The following is a 19021-nucleotide window of genomic DNA, read 5'->3' on the forward strand; positions in this document are numbered from 1 at the left end:
GGTTTAGGGTCAAGTTAGTATATTTTAATAATAATCTTGTTATTTCATATTTTGGTAAATGTGTTTGGTGACGTCTACTCCTGACCCCGGGGTTGAGGCCGTCACAGTTTGTAACACCCCCAGATCCGGGGTCGGGGATCCGGGTCGTCACGGTCTTTCTTTCCACTATATCACTTCACTTAATTAATAATAAATAACCTTATGATGTGACCCCACACTAACACACACCACAACCCGTTATAGTCTCAGAGATGAAATTGAAATAAGTACAAGTCTTTGAATCCACAATTTAAAAGTTATTACAACCCAAAATGATTACTTGATAATTTACAGTTAATTGCCATTATCTGCCACAAGTTATAATTATACATAATTTGATTCTCAAAAGTAGAGTGCCTGGTCTACCAATAGATCTACCTCTGCAGCTATAGCAGCTACAACATCATCGGGAAGACGCGGGACGCTTCCCACGCGCTTGCGCTGGGTCTGCTGGAGTCTGGCCATCTTTCCTAACTGTTGTTGTGTGATGAAGAAATAAAGCAAGAGTGAGCCTTACAGCTCGCAAGATAATATATAGTGATAACAATAATATAAGTATCTAAATGGATACTTACTAGAATCTTTTATCATGTGTAAGATAATTACTTACTAGATATAAGTAAAAATAAGGGATGAAGTTACCAAATACTTCACTATATTTATATCATTTATAAAGCTACTTGAACTACCACTGTTCAAAGTATAATGAGCTTTCAACAGTTCATCACATAGATGAGACTACAAGACAAGATTTGAATAGATTAAATCTTTGAAATATTATTAAAGGAAATGAAGTTATGATATACTTCATTAAGTTCTGATATATATATATATATATATATATATATATATCCACATATACATCTTCTTTATACATTTCCTGAAAACCTCTGTCATGTAAAGTATGAACAGAGTTTGAAACATCCAATGAATTTTGGAAAGGAAAAGAATTTTGGTATAAACCAGGTATCTTGCTGATCAGGCAAAGATACCAATAAGTAACCTTTTCTACTAGTAGATGGACGAATTCCCCACTGGTCATCACCCTGGTCGCAATAGGACCTTATGCTGGACTGTCACTCAGCCACTTGTGCATTTGATGGACTCCCACTGAGCCACTTACACTATCATGGACGCCCACTGAGCCCATGTTGCTTATGCCGACTCAATAGATGGACTTACTTCCCGAACGTTGGGTAAGTAATCAATTCATTTACCAAAACTGCAACCTTGTTATGAATATAAAATACACCATAGAGCCGGATCCCTTAGATTTTTGAGCGAGTATTCAAGTCCCCTTAAAGTGGAAGATCTTGAATTTGAAAACAAGTTTTGGGATCTTCTCTACCTTTTAAATTCATTTTGAAGACTCGAAAACATTTTTTAGAATGTTTGGAGTAATACTGATTTATTAAAATAAATCAGTACTGATATGAAAGAAATATCTGAATATTATTATTTAAATAATATTCCCATAAGAATAATTGAGGTAGAAGTTGGAAAACTTATACTTGAATGAATAGCAAATAATCAAAGATATACTTATACGAAAGTAATATATTTATTTGAATAATCAAAAATAAGTTTGATCATCGACACCTTATTCTTTAATACAATAAAGAATATTATTAAGTAATAAGCGGAGTCATAATACCTCGAATGAATACTACAATTAATATTCATAAAATAAAGGAGTCATACATCCTCGAATGAATATCCAAGTAATATTCAATAATAATATAAAGGAGTCATAAGCCCTCGAATAATATTCGAAATAATATTCAATAAATAATATAAAGTTATCGAATAACCCTTATTCGATTAATAGTTTTGAAAACTATAACCATATATATATATATATATATATACAAAATCTACTCGGGATCCTCGACTCCCGGTTTTAAAAAATGTTCTCACCTTTTGGGTCCCTATAATAAGGGTATATGCAAATTACCGCTATCCTCTAGCATAGGTATTATCAACTGAACCAATCAGATATATATGGCAAGAATACGAAACAGGCATGCATATGTACCATATAACATGCTACAATATATCGCAAGAATCTGCTATAACAAATATGCATTTAACGCAAGATCATGCATATACACAAATACATCACAACAACAGTTATAACGGGTAGAAAACTTGCCTGAGCGACTTGGGGTGATAAAAGGCTCGAGACGAGTCTGGTAACCTATAAACAACAAGTAAGTTGGAATTAAACCAAAGTCACTTGTAAATCTATACTTTAACTAACTTAGACTCTAACGCTTGTTTTGCGCTTACTGATTCTCTTAAGTCACTCGGGTACCCTCGGCTCCACCATTTTTAATAATTTAACCTTTACGAGTTTTAAGGCGATTCCTTCGCGAGTGTCTTACCAACTGCCTAACACACTTACCATAAATGTTTCTTACCCCAATTAGTCATTTAAGGTCCTTAACCAAGGTTTCAAAGTAAGGCGAGGGGAAATGTTTCGTTCGCGAAATGCCGTTACTTAAAACGGTCGTTTCTCCTAAACCGTGCATCAGAATCGAACGAACTACATATCAAAACGAAGCTCGTAACACGAGCTATCTAGAAATGGCAATGGTCATAATCTAGCAGGGGGCTCTCGGGTCCTAATGTTATGCACAAAAACAGTCTAAAGAAAATCGGACGTTACGACGGCTATGTTTACGCGATTTCCCAAATTTAAACCAATTCAAACAACCACAATTTCAACTCCAATTCACAACCCAATCAACCTCCATCTAAACTACATTACAACAGCCCCAAATCAACTCAATTTTAACATTCATACTTATGCCTAAGCTTGAATTTAACCATACTACATTCTTTTAACCAAAACAACAAGATTTACCATTCCATTTCAATACCACTTCAACCCAAACTCTAAACCACAAACATTAAGCTACAATATCACCATAATAATCAAAATCATCTTATAATACATAGGAATCTAGGGTTTGGAGATGATATACCTTCCTTGAAGTGGTGAGAGTAGCTAGGAAGCCTTAAGAACCTTTGAGAAGTCTTAGGGATGCTTGGATCTTAAAGGAAAACAAGAAAAATTTCAAGTTAAAAACTTGAAAACACTATTCATTGTCTTCTTCATTGATTTAATAAAGAAGATTGAGAAAGAATTGATGGGTTAAACTCATGATATAGCCCTAACTATGCATAAGGATGATTAGGGAATTAACTCACCAATTTAGGAAGCTTGGATCTTGAATTTTTGAAATTTCTTGCCTTTGGAATAGTAAAAAGCCGAGAGCAATTTGAAGAATAATGCCTTGGTTTCTTTTTGTTTTGATGAAGAATGAATTATTTGGCTTGGTTGATTTGGTTTTGTTTTGTTTTTTATTAATTACCAATTTAACCTTGATTTTGGGTGGTTAAAAATCCACCACATCTCCTTCCTTCCCATGTCATGCCTATGTCATATTGTGATGTCATCTTTCCCTCCTTGTCCTCTTCTCATTGGTTGGGTGACATCACTCTCTCTAATCCCTTTGCTTAACTTCCTAATTGTTTGCCTAATGACCTTTGATCTGTTATACGGTTCGCTTAACTTTCATTTTCGTTTATCGTTTGAAGGATCATACCCGGGATCTTATTACTTAGGTTCCCTTAACCTTTCTCAATACATTATATTCCTTTTTATGATCCTCTATTATAATCCTTTAATTTAAATCCTTTTTATCCTGTTACCTTATATTCAATTCTCTCAGTATCTAGTGTATTTCCGGGAAAAGTCAAAGTGTTCGGAATTGGATTCTGACGATCTTTACATACACTCATATACCATATAGAGTACTAATAAAATCTCAGAATATCCATAATAGAACCCCTACATAGTGTGGCATGAAAAGTTTTCTCATTCAGCAAAAACACTATTCACAAGGGTTACAAAAAAAAAGTTGAAAATTTTGGGGGTTATTACAGTCTCCCCTCCTTAAAAGGATTCCGCCCCGGAATCAAACAGAAAACAAATGGGGGTACTTTTCTAGCATTGCGCTCTCTAGTTCCCAAGTCGATTCTTCTATATTATGATTCTGCCATAGTACTCTGACTAGCTTGATCACTATGTGTCTGGCATCCCGATGATACTTCCTTAGCATTGACACATGGAACACATTATGAACTTGTTGCAAGTTAGGGGGTAAGGCTAGCTCGTAAGCTAACTTTCCAATCCGTCTTAATATCTCAAAAGGTCCAATGTATCTTGGGCTTAGTTTTCCTTTCCTTCCGAACCTCATTAATCCCTTCCAAGGGGATACCTTTAGCAGTACTAAGTCCCCGACTTCATATTCCTTGTCCTTTCGGGCTAGGTCTGCATATTTCTTCTGTCTGTCTTGGGCTGCTACCAGCCGTCCTCTGATGAGATCCACTATATCTATGGTCCTTTGGACCACTTCGGGTCCGAGCATCTTCCGCTCTCCTACTTCATCCCAGTATAAGGGAGATCGACACCTTCTTCCGTACAGGGCCTCATAAGGCGGCATTCCGATGCTAGCATGAAAGCTATTGTTATAAGAAAACTCGATTAACGGCAAGTGATCATCCCAACTCCCTTTAAAGTCTATTGCACAGACTCTCAACATATCCTCTAGTGTCTGGATGGTCCTTTCACTCTGCCCATCCTTCTGGGGATGGTACGCGGTACTCATATTTAACTTGGTCCCCGCACATTCCTGAAAGCTCCTCCAAAATCTGGAGTTGAACCTGGGGTCTCGGTCTGAGACAATGGACGCTGGGACTCCATGTCGCGTCACTATTTCCTTAAGGTAAATGTCCACCAGTCTATCGACTGTGTATCTCTCATTGATAAGAATGAAATGAGCTGACTTTGTCAGTCGGTCTATAATTACCCAAATGGCGTCATGATTGGCTTTCGTCCTTGGCAAGCCTACAATAAAATCCATCGCTATCTGTTCCCATTTCCATTCGGGAATCTCTAGGGGTCGTAAGAGTCCACTGGGTCTCTGGTGCTCTGCCTTTACCCTTTGACAAGTCAAACATTTGTTTACCCATTCTGCTACGTCCCTCTTCATGTTGGGCCACCAGTAATATTCCTTCAAATCCCTATACATCTTGGTACTTCCCGGGTGAATGGAATACCTTGAACTATGGCTTTCATCCAAAATCTCATCTTTAAGCTCTTGAACATTTGGAACCCAAATCTGGTAGGAGTACCTCATTATCCCTTTATCATCTTTCTCAGTATGGATCTCCTCTCCAGTCATTAACTCTCTGCCTTCATTCATTATTTTCTCTTGGCACAATCTGATCTTTTCCAATAACTCTGGCTGCATTGAGATCTCAAAAAGCTTTTCAGTTCCGGTTCCGTTTACCTTTACTTCTATTTCCATTCTCTCAAAATCCCTTATCAATTCTTCCGAAGTCGTTATCATTCTGAGTCTTTCCTTTCTACTAAGGGCAGCAGCCACCACATTGGCTTTCCCTGGATGATAGAGAATCTCACAATCATAGTCCTTGATTAGTTCTAACCATCTTCTCTGGCGCATGTTGAGCTCTTTCTGCGTAAATATGTACTTGAGGCTTTTATGGTCTGTGAAAATATCGCATTTCTCTCCATACAAGTAGTGCCTCCAAATTTTTAAGGCAAATACTATTGCCGCGAGCTCAAGGTCATGAGTAGGATATCTAACCTCATATTCCTTCAATTATCTCGACGCATACGCAATCACTTTACCGTGCTGCATAAGCACACATCCTAATCCTTTGTGCGACGCGTCACTATATATCACAAAATCTCCTTTTCCGTCCGGTAATGCCAATACCGGAGCCGTTATCAACCTTTTCTTTAATTCCTGAAAATTGTTCTCGCATTTCTCCATCCATTCAAACTTCTCTGTCTTACGAGTAAGTCGTGTCAAAGGGGCTGCGATCTTCACAAAGTCCTGTACAAATCTACGATAGTAGCCGGCCAATCCTATGAAACTCCTTACCTCTGTGGGTGTGGTTGGCCTTTCCCAATTTGAGATCGCCTCTATCTTGGAGGGGTCGACCAATACTCCTTCTTTATTGATCACATGTCCTAAAAACTGTACTTCATTCCGCCAGAACTCACACTTCAAGAATTTGGCATACAACTGCTCCTCTCTGAGTATTCCTAGAGCTATCCTCAAATGCTCTGCATGTTCTGTCTCAGTCCTTGAGTAGATCAAAATATCATCGATAAAAACTATCACACATTTGTCCAAGTACTTCTTAAATACTCTATTCATTAAATCCATGAAAGCCGCTGGGGCGTTGGTTAATCCAAAGGACATTACCAAGAACTCATAATGCCCATACCTGGTACGGAACGCTGTCTTGGGAATATCTTCGGGTTTAATCTTCAGTTGGTGATATCCAGTTCTCAGGTCAATCTTGGAAAAATAAACAGCATCCTTTAGCTGGTCGAATAGATCGTCTATTCTAGGTAATGGGTACCTGTTCTTTATGGTTAGCTTGTTCAACTCTCGATAGTCTATGCACAACCTCATGCTCCCATCTTTCTTTTTAACAAATAGAACTGGTGCTCCCCATGGAGACATACTGGGTCTTATCATACCCTTATCCAAGAGTTCCTGCAATTGGATAGCTAATTCCTTCAATTCTAACGGGGCTAACCGGTAAGATGCTTTTGAAACTGGCGCCGTCCCTGGGGCCAACTCAATAGCGAATTCAATCACTCTATCGGGTGGTAGTCCCGGAAGATCTTGTGGGAATACGTCTTCAAATTCGTTTACTACCGGAATATCTTGTAAGTTGGGCACCTCCTTTTGCATGTCCACCACATAGGCTAGGTAAGCCTCGCTCCCTTTTCGTAGCATCCTTTTGGCCTGGGCCATAGTCAAAAATCTTTGTGTCTGCCTCTTTTCTCTAAATATAACTTCTTTCTTCCCTGGGATATTTAACTTAACTTTCATCCCTTTACAGTCTATCTGAGCATCATTGCTAGATAGCCAGTCCATTCCCAAAATTACATCAAACTCCCCTAATTTAAAAGGGATCAGATCAACACTAAAAGATTGCTCCCCTATGCCTATCTCACAGGCGGGGTGAATCTGGTTAACAGGAATAATTTCATGATTGGCTATTTCTACTTGTAAGGGTTCTATCAAGGGTTCAGCCTTAAGTCTTAACTTACGCGCAAGGTCCTTTGATATAAAAGATTTAGTTGCTCCCGAATCAAATAAAACGTTTGCACTGACTGAATTTAGAGAAAGGGTACCTGCTATCACATCTGAATCTTTTATAGCATCCTGGACTGTCATGTTGAAAGTCCTTGCAGTAGGTGGATTATTAGAAGCAGCTCTGCTTGCTCCCGAAGCTGCTGGTTTGTTCATCGGGCATTCCCTCTTCCAATGACCCGGGCGTCCACACTGATGACAAGTGGTGGTTGGAATGACGGCAGGGGTTGATGATGGGCACTTAGTTGAATAGTGACCTTCCCGACCGCACTTAAAGCAGGTTACTGGCTTTCCTTTACACTCCCCAGTGTGATTCCTTCCACATATGTTACAAGCTGGCAATGGGGGTCGAGACTGGTTCGGATAGGACATTCTTGACTTCTGGCCGCCCTGGCTCACACTCATACTCATTGGCCGCTTAAACCTAGTGTTCCTTCCTGGTAGGGACACTGCTCCTCTATTAAATTTAGTTGGGAAGCTCCTTCCTGCGGAACCTCTACCCATGCTCATACTTTTCCTCTTTATTCCTTTCTTCTCTCTTTCCTTCTGCATCTGTTCACTTTCAACTTCTACAATCGTTGCCTTTTGCACCAGAGTGGCATAGTCCGTAAGCTCAAGGATTGCTACCCTATTCTGAATCCACGGTTTCAGTCCCTGCTGAAACCTCCTAGCTTTCTTTTCCTCGGTGTTCACAAATTTCAGCACAAACCTTGATAACTCAGTAAATTTCGCTTCGTACTCTGCTACAGACAAGTTATTCTGCTTTAGCTCCAAGAACTTGAGCTCCATCTGGTTTTCCATAAACCTCGGGAAATACTTTCCCAGAAACAACTGACTAAATCTCTCCCAGGTTATAATAGCATCTATCTCCATGTTTTTCTTGGCCTCCCACCAGTAGTTAGCTTCTCCCTTCAGAAGGTAGGTAGCAAATACAGTCTTCTGTGCCTCATCGGTACTCAAAATTTCAAAGGATTTCTCCATTTCCTTTAACCATGCCCTTGCCTCTACTGGGTCGGCTGATCTGTGGAACTCAGGGGGCTTAAGGGACTTAAAAGCCCTGAAAGAGTTTGCCACAGTATTGTTATTTCCTTGAGGGGGTGGGTTGGGTTGACATTCCAAATTCTGCCTTAGGAGTTGCATGAACTAGCCCATGGGATCCATGCCTGGGTTTGGTACTGGTTGCTCAACCTCAGTTTCTCCTTCTTCAGCCTCTATCTCAAATCCCTCAACATCATATATTTCCTCTTCCTCTTCATACAGGGAGTCATCCTGTTCCACATAATCCTCATCTTCCTCTTCACTGTGTTCCTGGTTCCTATCATCCTGGTTATGGCTTCCCTGGTCCTCAGATCCAGGGTTCGTCCTAGTTCCAATCTTTCTTGGCGACATGATTCTGATAATAAAAAAAATTATTGGGAAATTCAACGTTAGGTCACAATCATATACAACATTGTGCCTTGCACAGCTTCATAATGGGGAGAACGTATATCGTAATTCTATTATTTTATGACAGTTCTAATACGAAGTGCAGTAATAATAATGATAAAAACAGTGACCTCGTCACTAAGGAACTGAACCGAAATGAAACAAATATATACATAATACGAGAAATACATAGTTTGATCTGGTCAAAAGTACAACAGTGCTACAGCCATCTGTCCCAAAAGTGATACACAAGAGTCTATCTGTCTAGTCAGAAAAAGGGATGCTATATACAAGTTAACTATCCCGGAAAATTGGCTCTTACTAAGGCCTCGGCTAACTAGACAACTAGACTATTCCATCGTCGGTCCTGAATCATACACCGGAGCGGGTCAGCTCCCATACCCTTTCCATCGCACGACGGAAGATATAGTCGGCCTGCCGCCTGGAGATCCTACCATGCCTGTCCCCCTGGAGAGATCTGAGTCTCGCTCGGGATGTGAGCTCTATCCCCGTAAGCTCCCTCCTCAAGGATCGAGGTATAGAAGCCCTAGTCTCATAAGCTCGGGTACGCCTACACGCCCTCTCCGCATCCAACTCCCTCTTGGCCTCATCCAGTCGGGCCTCGGCAACAGCCACTCGGGTCCTCAGAACATCCTGAACATATCCATGAGCTAACGAAGACTGCCTGTGGGCAGGGTCAAGAGGTGGTGAATCTGGAGCCGCTGAGGGTGTCTCCTCGGTCTGCCTAGGCTCGGAAGTATGGGTCTCTGAGCTGTCATCATAAGGAATCCAAGATAGTGGTGGAGGGGTAGGAGCTCTGACCACCGGAAGTGTGGGTAAAGGGGTACCAGCATACACTACCATAGGTCTGACACGCTCCTCAGCTACTGGGACCTCATCCGGGTCCTCCTCATCTGGAATAGCAATAACCTCTGTCTCTGACTCCTCTGAGGGGTCCTCCTCATCTGAAATAGCAATGACCTCCATCTCTGACTCCTCTGAGGGGTCCTCCTCATCCTCCTCCATCTCAGGCTCCTCCTGATCCTCAACATCTAGCAGTGCCTCATCATGCTCACGCTCGAACATCTCAGGGTCATCTATCTCAGGCGCCTACACATTAAACGAGCTAAGTTACTATCATGATACTTATAAGGGTTCCCGTAAGGGTTTTAACTGTCAGCACTACTTTAAGTAGTCCGACCATGAACTTGGCAAGAGTTCTTATTATCTTTGTGAGTTTGTTATTATATCGTCGCATCATCTCTGAGGTTTATAACGCTTAGCTCTGATACCATTTCTGTGACACCCCCAGATCCGGGGTCGGGGATCCGGGTCGTCACGGTCTTTCTTTCCACCATATCACTTCACTTAATTAATAATAAATAACCTTATGATGTGACCCCACACTAACACACACCACAACCCGTTATAGTCTCAGAGATGAAATTGAAATAAGTACAAGTCTTTGAATCCACAATTTAAAAGTTATTATAACCCAAAATGATTACTTGATAATTTACAGTTAATTGCCATTATCTGCCACAAGTTATAATTATACATAATTTGATTCTCAAAAGTAGAGTGCCTGGTCTACCAATAGATCTACCTCTGCAGCTATAGCAACTACAACATCATCGGGAAGACGCGGGACGCTTCCCACGCTGTAATATCCTATATTTTCAAACCTTATTATTATAATTATTTGGAATTATTTATGTGAATTTTATGTGAATTTTGGTGAATTATCTGATAAGTGGAATGGATGTTTGGGTGTTTATATGTGATATTATTTGAATATTTGAATTATTATATGTCTAGAATAAAATATAGATAATTGTGATATTTTTCTGGTAATTTTTGGACTGTTAGATGATTTTATATTAATTTATGAATTATTAATTATTTTCTGAATAATTATCAAAATTATTTTATAAAGCCGGGAATCATCCGACTTCAACCGTTTTTGCGTTTTTACAACCCGAAACTCTTCCGAAAACTCCTTCCTAACCTAATCTGGTAATTCCGGACATTTTCCGTGTTTTGACTTTTTCGATCCGGATTACGGTTTGACCCGTGCGCGGCCCGGCGCAATATTTTCGATACGATAGTTATTTCGGTAATCAATAAAACCCGTATTTTCGAGAGACGGGATATTTTTATATTATTCTCGTATATAATATTTTATAAAAAGCTCGGTTTTGATAATTATCCAATTTTGGTATTAAATCGGATCGTTATTGTAGTTACTTAGCGGCTAAGCAACTAATTTAATGATCCAAAACGATATAAAATGATCCAGAACGATCCAATATTCCATAAATATAAATAGCTTTTTATTTATTAATAATAATTATTAAAAATCAGTTTTTATTTTTATTTTTCAGAAAATCAGATTTTTCTCTCAAGAATTAGGGTTAGGGTTTTGATTTGTTCTTGAAAATCAAAGCAAACTTGGGAATGAATCTGTGGTCCAAATCACAAGTATGAATATCCGTTTTGAAGCCCTTGAAGAGGCCGATCTTTTGGTACAAGAATCATAATTTAAGGTTGGATATTTTGTGAATTCGTTTTTAGGGTTCATGATTCGAAATTGGGATTTTGAATTATGATGATTGTTTGATTGTTTTGATGTTATAAGTAGTTCTATATGACGATTTCTAGTCGTATTACGTATAAAATTGTAGTGTTTGAATTCGGGAATGATATAGTCGAGTTATATTTTTTTTGATTTTTTTTTAGTTCGAATTTTCAGTTTAATCTTGAGTTTTTGATTGTTCTTGATGCCATGAATAGATTGTAGGTGATGTTAGCTTTATTTTGGTACCAAGAACGCAGATTTTGGTTAAGAATTGAAGAAATTACGTTCTGGCCGGAATTTGATCGGAATTCGATCGGTTTTTGCTTTCGGACGATCGATTATTGATGTTGTTTGTTTTTTTAGATTTCTGGGTTGATGAGGAGTTATATGGTGTTGAATTCGGGACGAACGGCGTTGTTTTTGGCCGTGAATTGCTTCGACCGGAAACAAGAACGTCGCCGGCCGGTTTCTGGAATTTTTCCAGATTCCGGCGGCTGTTCTTCATTTTCCGGCGAAGTTCTTCAGCCTGCCGCCGTTCGATCCAAGGTAGAAGATGACCTCCGACTTAAACGTGTTTCTGGATATTTATTTTTAGAAATAAATCAAAATTCATTTCTTATTTTCCAAAATCATTTCTTTTGGATTCTAAAAATCATTTAATTATTATTTTAAATTCTAAAAATTATTTACTTAATTATTTTAAATTCCAAAAATTATTTTCTTTTATAATTTTCAAAAAAATCCGAAAATTTTATTCATTTAAATTGATTAATTATTTTGATAATTAACCTGTTTATTTAGATAATTTGTATTAATTTTATTTTAATTCCAAAAATTATGGAAAAATCATTTTTAATTCTGATTTTTCCTAGATATTGATTTAAAAATTATCTTGAGCTTTTAAAATTTATATTTTGGTATTTAAAAATCAATTAATATTATTATTAATTGATTTATTCTTCTTTTATTCGTAATAAATAAACCGTTTGTCCGTTTAATATGAAACGAACGCGTACAGACTCAGAAAAATATTCCGCTTTCATTAAAAATACTTTCGAGACCCAAATCCTTTTTGTTTCGAAAGGTCGTTTGTTTTACAAGTTATTCTGAGTCGATTATTGATCGAAAAATCATATTTTTGACCTGATTTCAGTTTTAAACATATCGAGTCGACCCTTTTGACGAACTGAGTCATATGTGATATGAATTAAGTGATACATGAGTTATGTGCTTATGTGCTATGTGAATTGTGTGTGTGTGGATTAAGAGTCCTGTGTTTGTCTGTTATATTTATATGTGGGCTATCGTATGGGTAGACGATAGGGTTTTGACGCGCCGTTCGTCAAGTAATTATCATTTAGACAATTAAATCTATATCTTTTAATTATAGATGTGGATCTCTCGAGTTGATCAAGACAAGACGTTGGATAAAGAATGAAATGGAATGGTATTGGATATCTGGCTTCTAGCAATTGTATGAGCAGTATATCAGTAAAGTGTTGAAAAGAAGGACGGTGATGTTTTGAGACAGAATATCAGAATAGATGTGGTTTTGCGAGTGTGATTAACTGCTAAAAAAAAACTCAAAGGCAAGTATCCCTGACTTCACTTATCGTTCAAGTGACGTTTATTTCAAATCATATTATGCAAGTATTTCTATCATCACTTATTATTCAAGTGATCTTTATTTTGAATCGTATCATGCAAGTATTGTTTTCCCTATTTCAGTTTAGAATCGATAAATGGTTTACATATCGCTGAATTAAATTATTCTGTTTACGCAAGTACCCTCTGTTATTCTATGTTCAGAATAGTCAAGTGATTTTACTTATCCAATTATTGGATTTATAAATGTTTTGGGATTTTGAGAAAAGTGATTTGGTTGCGAATATTCATACCCAAGAATTGGGGGAATAAAATTATTTCGGGTGTCGGTTATTATGACCCCATTTCAATAAAAGGTTTTAAGATTGGATCATAATTGCGTAAGTGACCGGGACGGACGGTCCAGCGGAGGGCTATTTCTAAGTGCCATATGAAATATTATGACACCATTTTGCCACAGGCTAGTTATGCCTTTTATTTGAGTACTAGTGATTTTGGGGTCACGTTTCTACGAATCATGACCTTGTGCTATCACACGGGCTGATCAGCATGTGATAGTACGTCCGTCGGAGAATGATCATAATCTAAATTATCATATCATTTTTGATATTCATAGAATAAATGATTTATCAACTGTTTCTGTTTTGGAATAATGGTAAAGTGCGGTTTTGATTCAGATTGTGATTTATGCTGATACTTACGTTGTTGTTAAATATCAAAGGTGGTATTAGTATAGATGAATGATGTTGACTTCAGTATGGAATGTTGTGAGCATTAAAGTTCGTATTGATATCTAATTTGATATGACAGCAAAATAAGTATTAATTTCCAGAGTTCAGTTTTGAATAAAGTTTATGATTCAATCCATAATCATTGTTTCATGTTATTGTTGTTTACGATATTTTCGTAAACACTATTTTACGAGCTTTGCTCTCGTCAAGATTCAAAGTATTGCTGAAGCATTTCGCTCAAAAATATCAAAATGGTTTTGAATATAATTAAGTAATTAAATCTGGGATTCCTCAACTAAGGTTTTATGATTCAGCAATTATGATTTTAAATGTGTTGCTCTGATGCAGATGTCGGTTTTATATCAAACGACCCTATATTTACTATAATGATCTTGCTGAGCATTTCTTCCGCTCATACTTGCCTGTTTTTAAATTTTTAACCTCCAGTGAGGATTAGCTTGCTGTTTAGCCGCGTAATTCGAGGAAGCAAAGAAGAAGCTTTTCGAAGGTGGTTGGTCCAGGGTTTGCGGACTAGTATAAGTTTTATTATGTAAAGTTGTTTATATTATATTATATTATAGTTGTGTATTTTATTTAGGCCTAGTATACTTCATTTCGAAGTTATACTAGCGGGTTAAGTTTGGATATTGAGAATTATTGTAAAGAGTTTTGAAAGAAAGTGAAAAAAAAAATTATTGTGGAATTTGGATATCTTGTTTCTAGAACTGTAACCTTAAAAGATCTTGGATTAGTTTGGGGTCATTTATGATAAATATCTTCCGCTGGCATTTATTATTTGATTTAACAGGTTATTTTGGATTGAGGTTTCATCGTGACGACCAAATCCTCTGACCCCGGATTTGGGGGCGTTACAGGTTGGTATCAGAGCTGAGGTTATAGTAGACTAGAAACGAGAGTGTGTAGGAGTGTGTATAGCTATGTGAGGACGTTTGAGCTCATATCGAGTTCCTGTTGGACTATTGAATATAGTACCAACGAATAAGTTAAGATAAGGCGTATTTGTTTGAGATGATTATGCTGAGCTGGATGGAACTCCGGGAAACTGCAAACTTATATGGTGGAATCTTTCGAGGCTACTACAATTCGACGACGATGGGGATTATTGATATCTTTGGAACGGTAAAGAGCGTCTAGAATCAGAGGGCGAGTCAACTGAAGAGTTCAAATTGAAGATAAATATTAAGACTTTGGTAATACCTTCTCTTTTTATAACTTCTTTTATCATCTCTCAAAAAGAAGTAATTGTTAGAAGATATATTCCCTAACACTCATTTTCAATCATAACTGTGTTTTAAATGTGCCAGAGGCTGTCATGAAGCCTATTTTTCAGGTTTTGATAGCTTTGTCAAGTTATGATAATTTAATTCCACTTTTCTTAGTCGGTGAATAGTTTCTTGATGATGTGACACCATTTGCTCATTTGGTGACATAATTTTGTTCTCTAGATTTCATTTCCTTCAGAAATATCAGCTTTGAAATCCTTTCAGTTTTATTCATTTGATTTTGGATTCCTTTGATATTCTTTTATTCTGACTGAGTTGAACAACCCTAATTATAGGGGACACAAGGTATCCCTGTCTGTGCGATAGGAGTTGGATGGGACGCCATCACTTGTGTGTATTGTGAATACATGAAGGTTAACAACCTTTAGTAGTGTCTTAATTTGGACACGCAATACCAAGTTCGTTTGATCATATTGATCTCTCAGTTATTCTTTTATTTCAACAATACTTTTTCTCCAATTCAGATTCTATCCTGTTATGATATGAAATTCTTTTATTTTCTATGATTTTGTCATTCCAAATATTCGAAGGTATGCCAATCAAGTTAAGTTGAGTATCCTGGTCAAGTCAAAGTAAGGCGGTGTGATGGAAAGTTGGTTAGAAAACCCTTAGTATTTTCTTCTGCTGATTCCGAGGACGGAATCCTTATAAGGGGGGTAGATTGTAATATCCTATATTTTCAAATCTTATTATTATAATTATTTGGAATTATTTATGTGAATTTTATGTGAATTTTGGTGAATTATCTGATAAGTGGAATGGATGTTTGGGTGTTTATATGTGATATTATTTGAATATTTGAATTATTATATGTCTAGAATAAAATATAGATAATTGTGATATTTTTCTGGTAATTTTTGGACTGTTAGATGATTTTATATTAATTTATGAATTATTAATTATTTTCTGAATAATTATCAAAATTATTTTATAAAGCCGGGAATCATCCGACTTCAACCGTTTTTGCGTTTTTACAACCCGAAACTCTTCCGAAAACTCCTTCCTAACCTAATCTGGTAATTCCGGATATTTTCCGTGTTTTGACTTTTTCGATCCGGATTACGGTTTGACCCGTGCACGGCCCGGCGCAATATTTTCGATACGATAGTTATTTCGGTAATCAATAAAACCCGTATTTTCGAGAGACGGGATATTTTTATATTATTCTCGTATATAATATTTTATAAAAAGCTCGGTTTTGATAATTATCCAATTTTGGTATTAAATCGGATCGTTATTGTAGTTACTTAGCGGCTAAGCAACTAATTTAATGATCCAAAACGATATAAAATGATCCAGAACGATCCAATATTCCATAAATATAAATAGCTTTTTATTTATTAATAATAATTATTAAAAATCAGTTTTTATTTTTATTTTTCAGAAAATCAGATTTTTCTCTCAAGAATTAGGGTTAGGGTTTTGATTTGTTCTTGAAAATCAAAGCAAACTTGGGAATGAATCTGTGGTCCAAATCACAAGTATGAATATCCGTTTTGAAGCCCTTGAAGAGGCCGATCTTTTGGTACAAGAATCATAATTTAAGGTTGGATATTTTGTGAATTCGTTTCTAGGGTTCATGATTCGAAATTGGGATTTTGAATTATGATGATTGTTTGATTGTTTTGATGTTATAAGTAGTTCTATATGACGATTTCTAGTCGTATTACGTATAAAATTGTAGTGTTTGAATTCGGGAATGATATAGTCGAGTTATATTTTTTTTGATTTTTTTTAGTTCGAATTTTCAGTTTAATCTTGAGTTTTTGATTGTTCTTGATGCCATGAATAGATTGTAGGTGATGTTAGCTTTATTTTGGTACCAAGAACGCAGATTTTGGTTAAGAATTGAAGAAATTACGTTCTGGCCGGAATTTGATCGGAATTCGATCGGTTTTTGCTTTCGGACGATCGATTATTGATGTTGTTTGTTTTTTTAGATTTCTGGGTTGATGAGGAGTTATATGGTGTTGAATTCGGGACGAACGGCGTTGTTTTTGGCCGTGAATTGCTTCGACCGGAAACAAGAACGTCGCCGGCCGGTTTCTGGAATTTTTCCAGATTCCGGCGGCTGTTCTTCATTTTCCGGCGAAGTTCTTCAGCCTGCCGCCGTTCGATCCAAGGTAGAAGATGACCTCCGACTTAAACGTGTTTCTGGATATTTATTTTTAGAAATAAATCAAAATTCATTTCTTATTTTCCAAAATCATTTCTTTTGGATTCTAAAAATCATTTAATTATTATTTTAAATTCTAAAAATTATTTACTTAATTATTTTAAATTCCAAAAATTATTTTCTTTTATAATTTTCAAAAAAATCCGAAAATTTTATTCATTTAAATTGATTAATTATTTTGATAATTATCCTGTTTATTTAGATAATTTGTATTAATTTTATTTTAATTCCAAAAATTATGGAAAAATCATTTTTAATTCTGATTTTTCCTAGATATTGATTTAAAAATTATCTTGAGCTTTTAAAATTTATATTTTGGTATTTAAAAATCAATTAATATTATTATTAATTGATTTATTCTTCTTTTATTCGTAATAAATAAACCGTTTGTCCGTTTAATATGAAACGAACGCGTACAGACTCAGAAAAATATTCCGCTTTCATTAAAAATACTTTCGAGACCCAAATCCTTTTTGTTTCGAAAGGTCGTTTGTTTTACAAGTTATTCTGAGTCGATTATTGATCGAAAAATCATATTTTTGACCTGATTTCAGTTTTAAACATATCGAGTCGACCCTTTTGACGAACTGAGTCATATGTGATATGAATTAAGTGATACATGAGTTATGTGCTTATGTGCTATGTGAATTGTGTGTGTGTGGATTAAGAGTCCTGTGTTTGTCTGTTATATTTATATGTGGGCTATCATATGGGTAGACGATAGGGTTTTGACGCGCCGTTCGTCAAGTAATTATCATTTAGACAATTAAATCTATATCTTTTAATTATAGATGTGGATCTCTCGAGTTGATCAAGACAAGACGTTGGATAAAGAATGAAATGGAATGGTATTGGATATCTGGCTTCTAGCAATTGCATGAGCAGTATATCAGTAAAGTGTTGAAAAGAAGGACGGTGATGTTTTGAGACAGAATATCAGAATAGATGTGGTTTTGCGAGTGTGATTAACTGCTAAAAAAAACTCAAAGGCAAGTATCCCTGACTTCACTTATCGTTCAAGTGACGTTTATTTCAAATCATATTATGCAAGTATTTCTATCATCACTTATTATTCAAGTGATCTTTATTTTGAATCGTATCATGCAAGTATTGTTTTCCCTATTTCAGTTTAGAATCGATAAATGGTTTACATATCGCTGAATTAAATTATTCTGTTTACGCAAGTACCCTCTGTTATTCTATGTTCAGAATAGTCAAGTGATTTTACTTATCCAATTATTGGATTTATAAATGTTTTGGGATTTTGAGAAAAGTGATTTGGTTGCGAATATTCATACCCAAGAATTGGGGGAATAAAATTATTTCGGGTGTCGGTTATTATGACCCCATTTCAATAAAAGGTTTTAAGATTGGATCATAATTGCGTAAGTGACCGGGACGGACGGTCCAGCGGAGGGCTATTTCTAAGTGCCATATGAAATATTATGACACCATTTTGCCACAGGCTAGTTATGCCTTTTATTTGAGTACTAGTGATTTTGGGGTCACGTTTCTACGAATCATGACCTTGTGCTATCACACGGGCTGATCAGCATGTGATAGTACGTCCGTCGGAGAATGATCATAATCTAAATTATCATATCATTTTTGATATTCATAGAATAAATGATTTATCAACTGTTTCTGTTTTGGAATAATGGTAAAGTGCGGTTTTGATTCAGATTGTGATTTATGCTGATACTTACGTTGTTGTTAAATATCAAAGGTGGTATTAGTATAGATGAATGATGTTGACTTCAGTATGGAATGTTGTGAGCATTAAAGTTCGTATTGATATCTAATTTGATATGACAGCAAAATAAGTATTAATTTCCAGAGTTCAGTTTTGAATAAAGTTTATGATTCAATCCATAATCATTGTTTCATGTTATTGTTGTTTACGATATTTCCGGAAACACTATTTTACGAGCTTTGCTCTCGTCAAGATTCAAAGT

The sequence above is a fragment of the Apium graveolens genome, chromosome 2 (assembly GCF_009905375.1).
Source record: "Apium graveolens cultivar Ventura chromosome 2, ASM990537v1, whole genome shotgun sequence".
Classification (NCBI taxonomy): Eukaryota; Viridiplantae; Streptophyta; class Magnoliopsida; order Apiales; family Apiaceae; genus Apium; species Apium graveolens.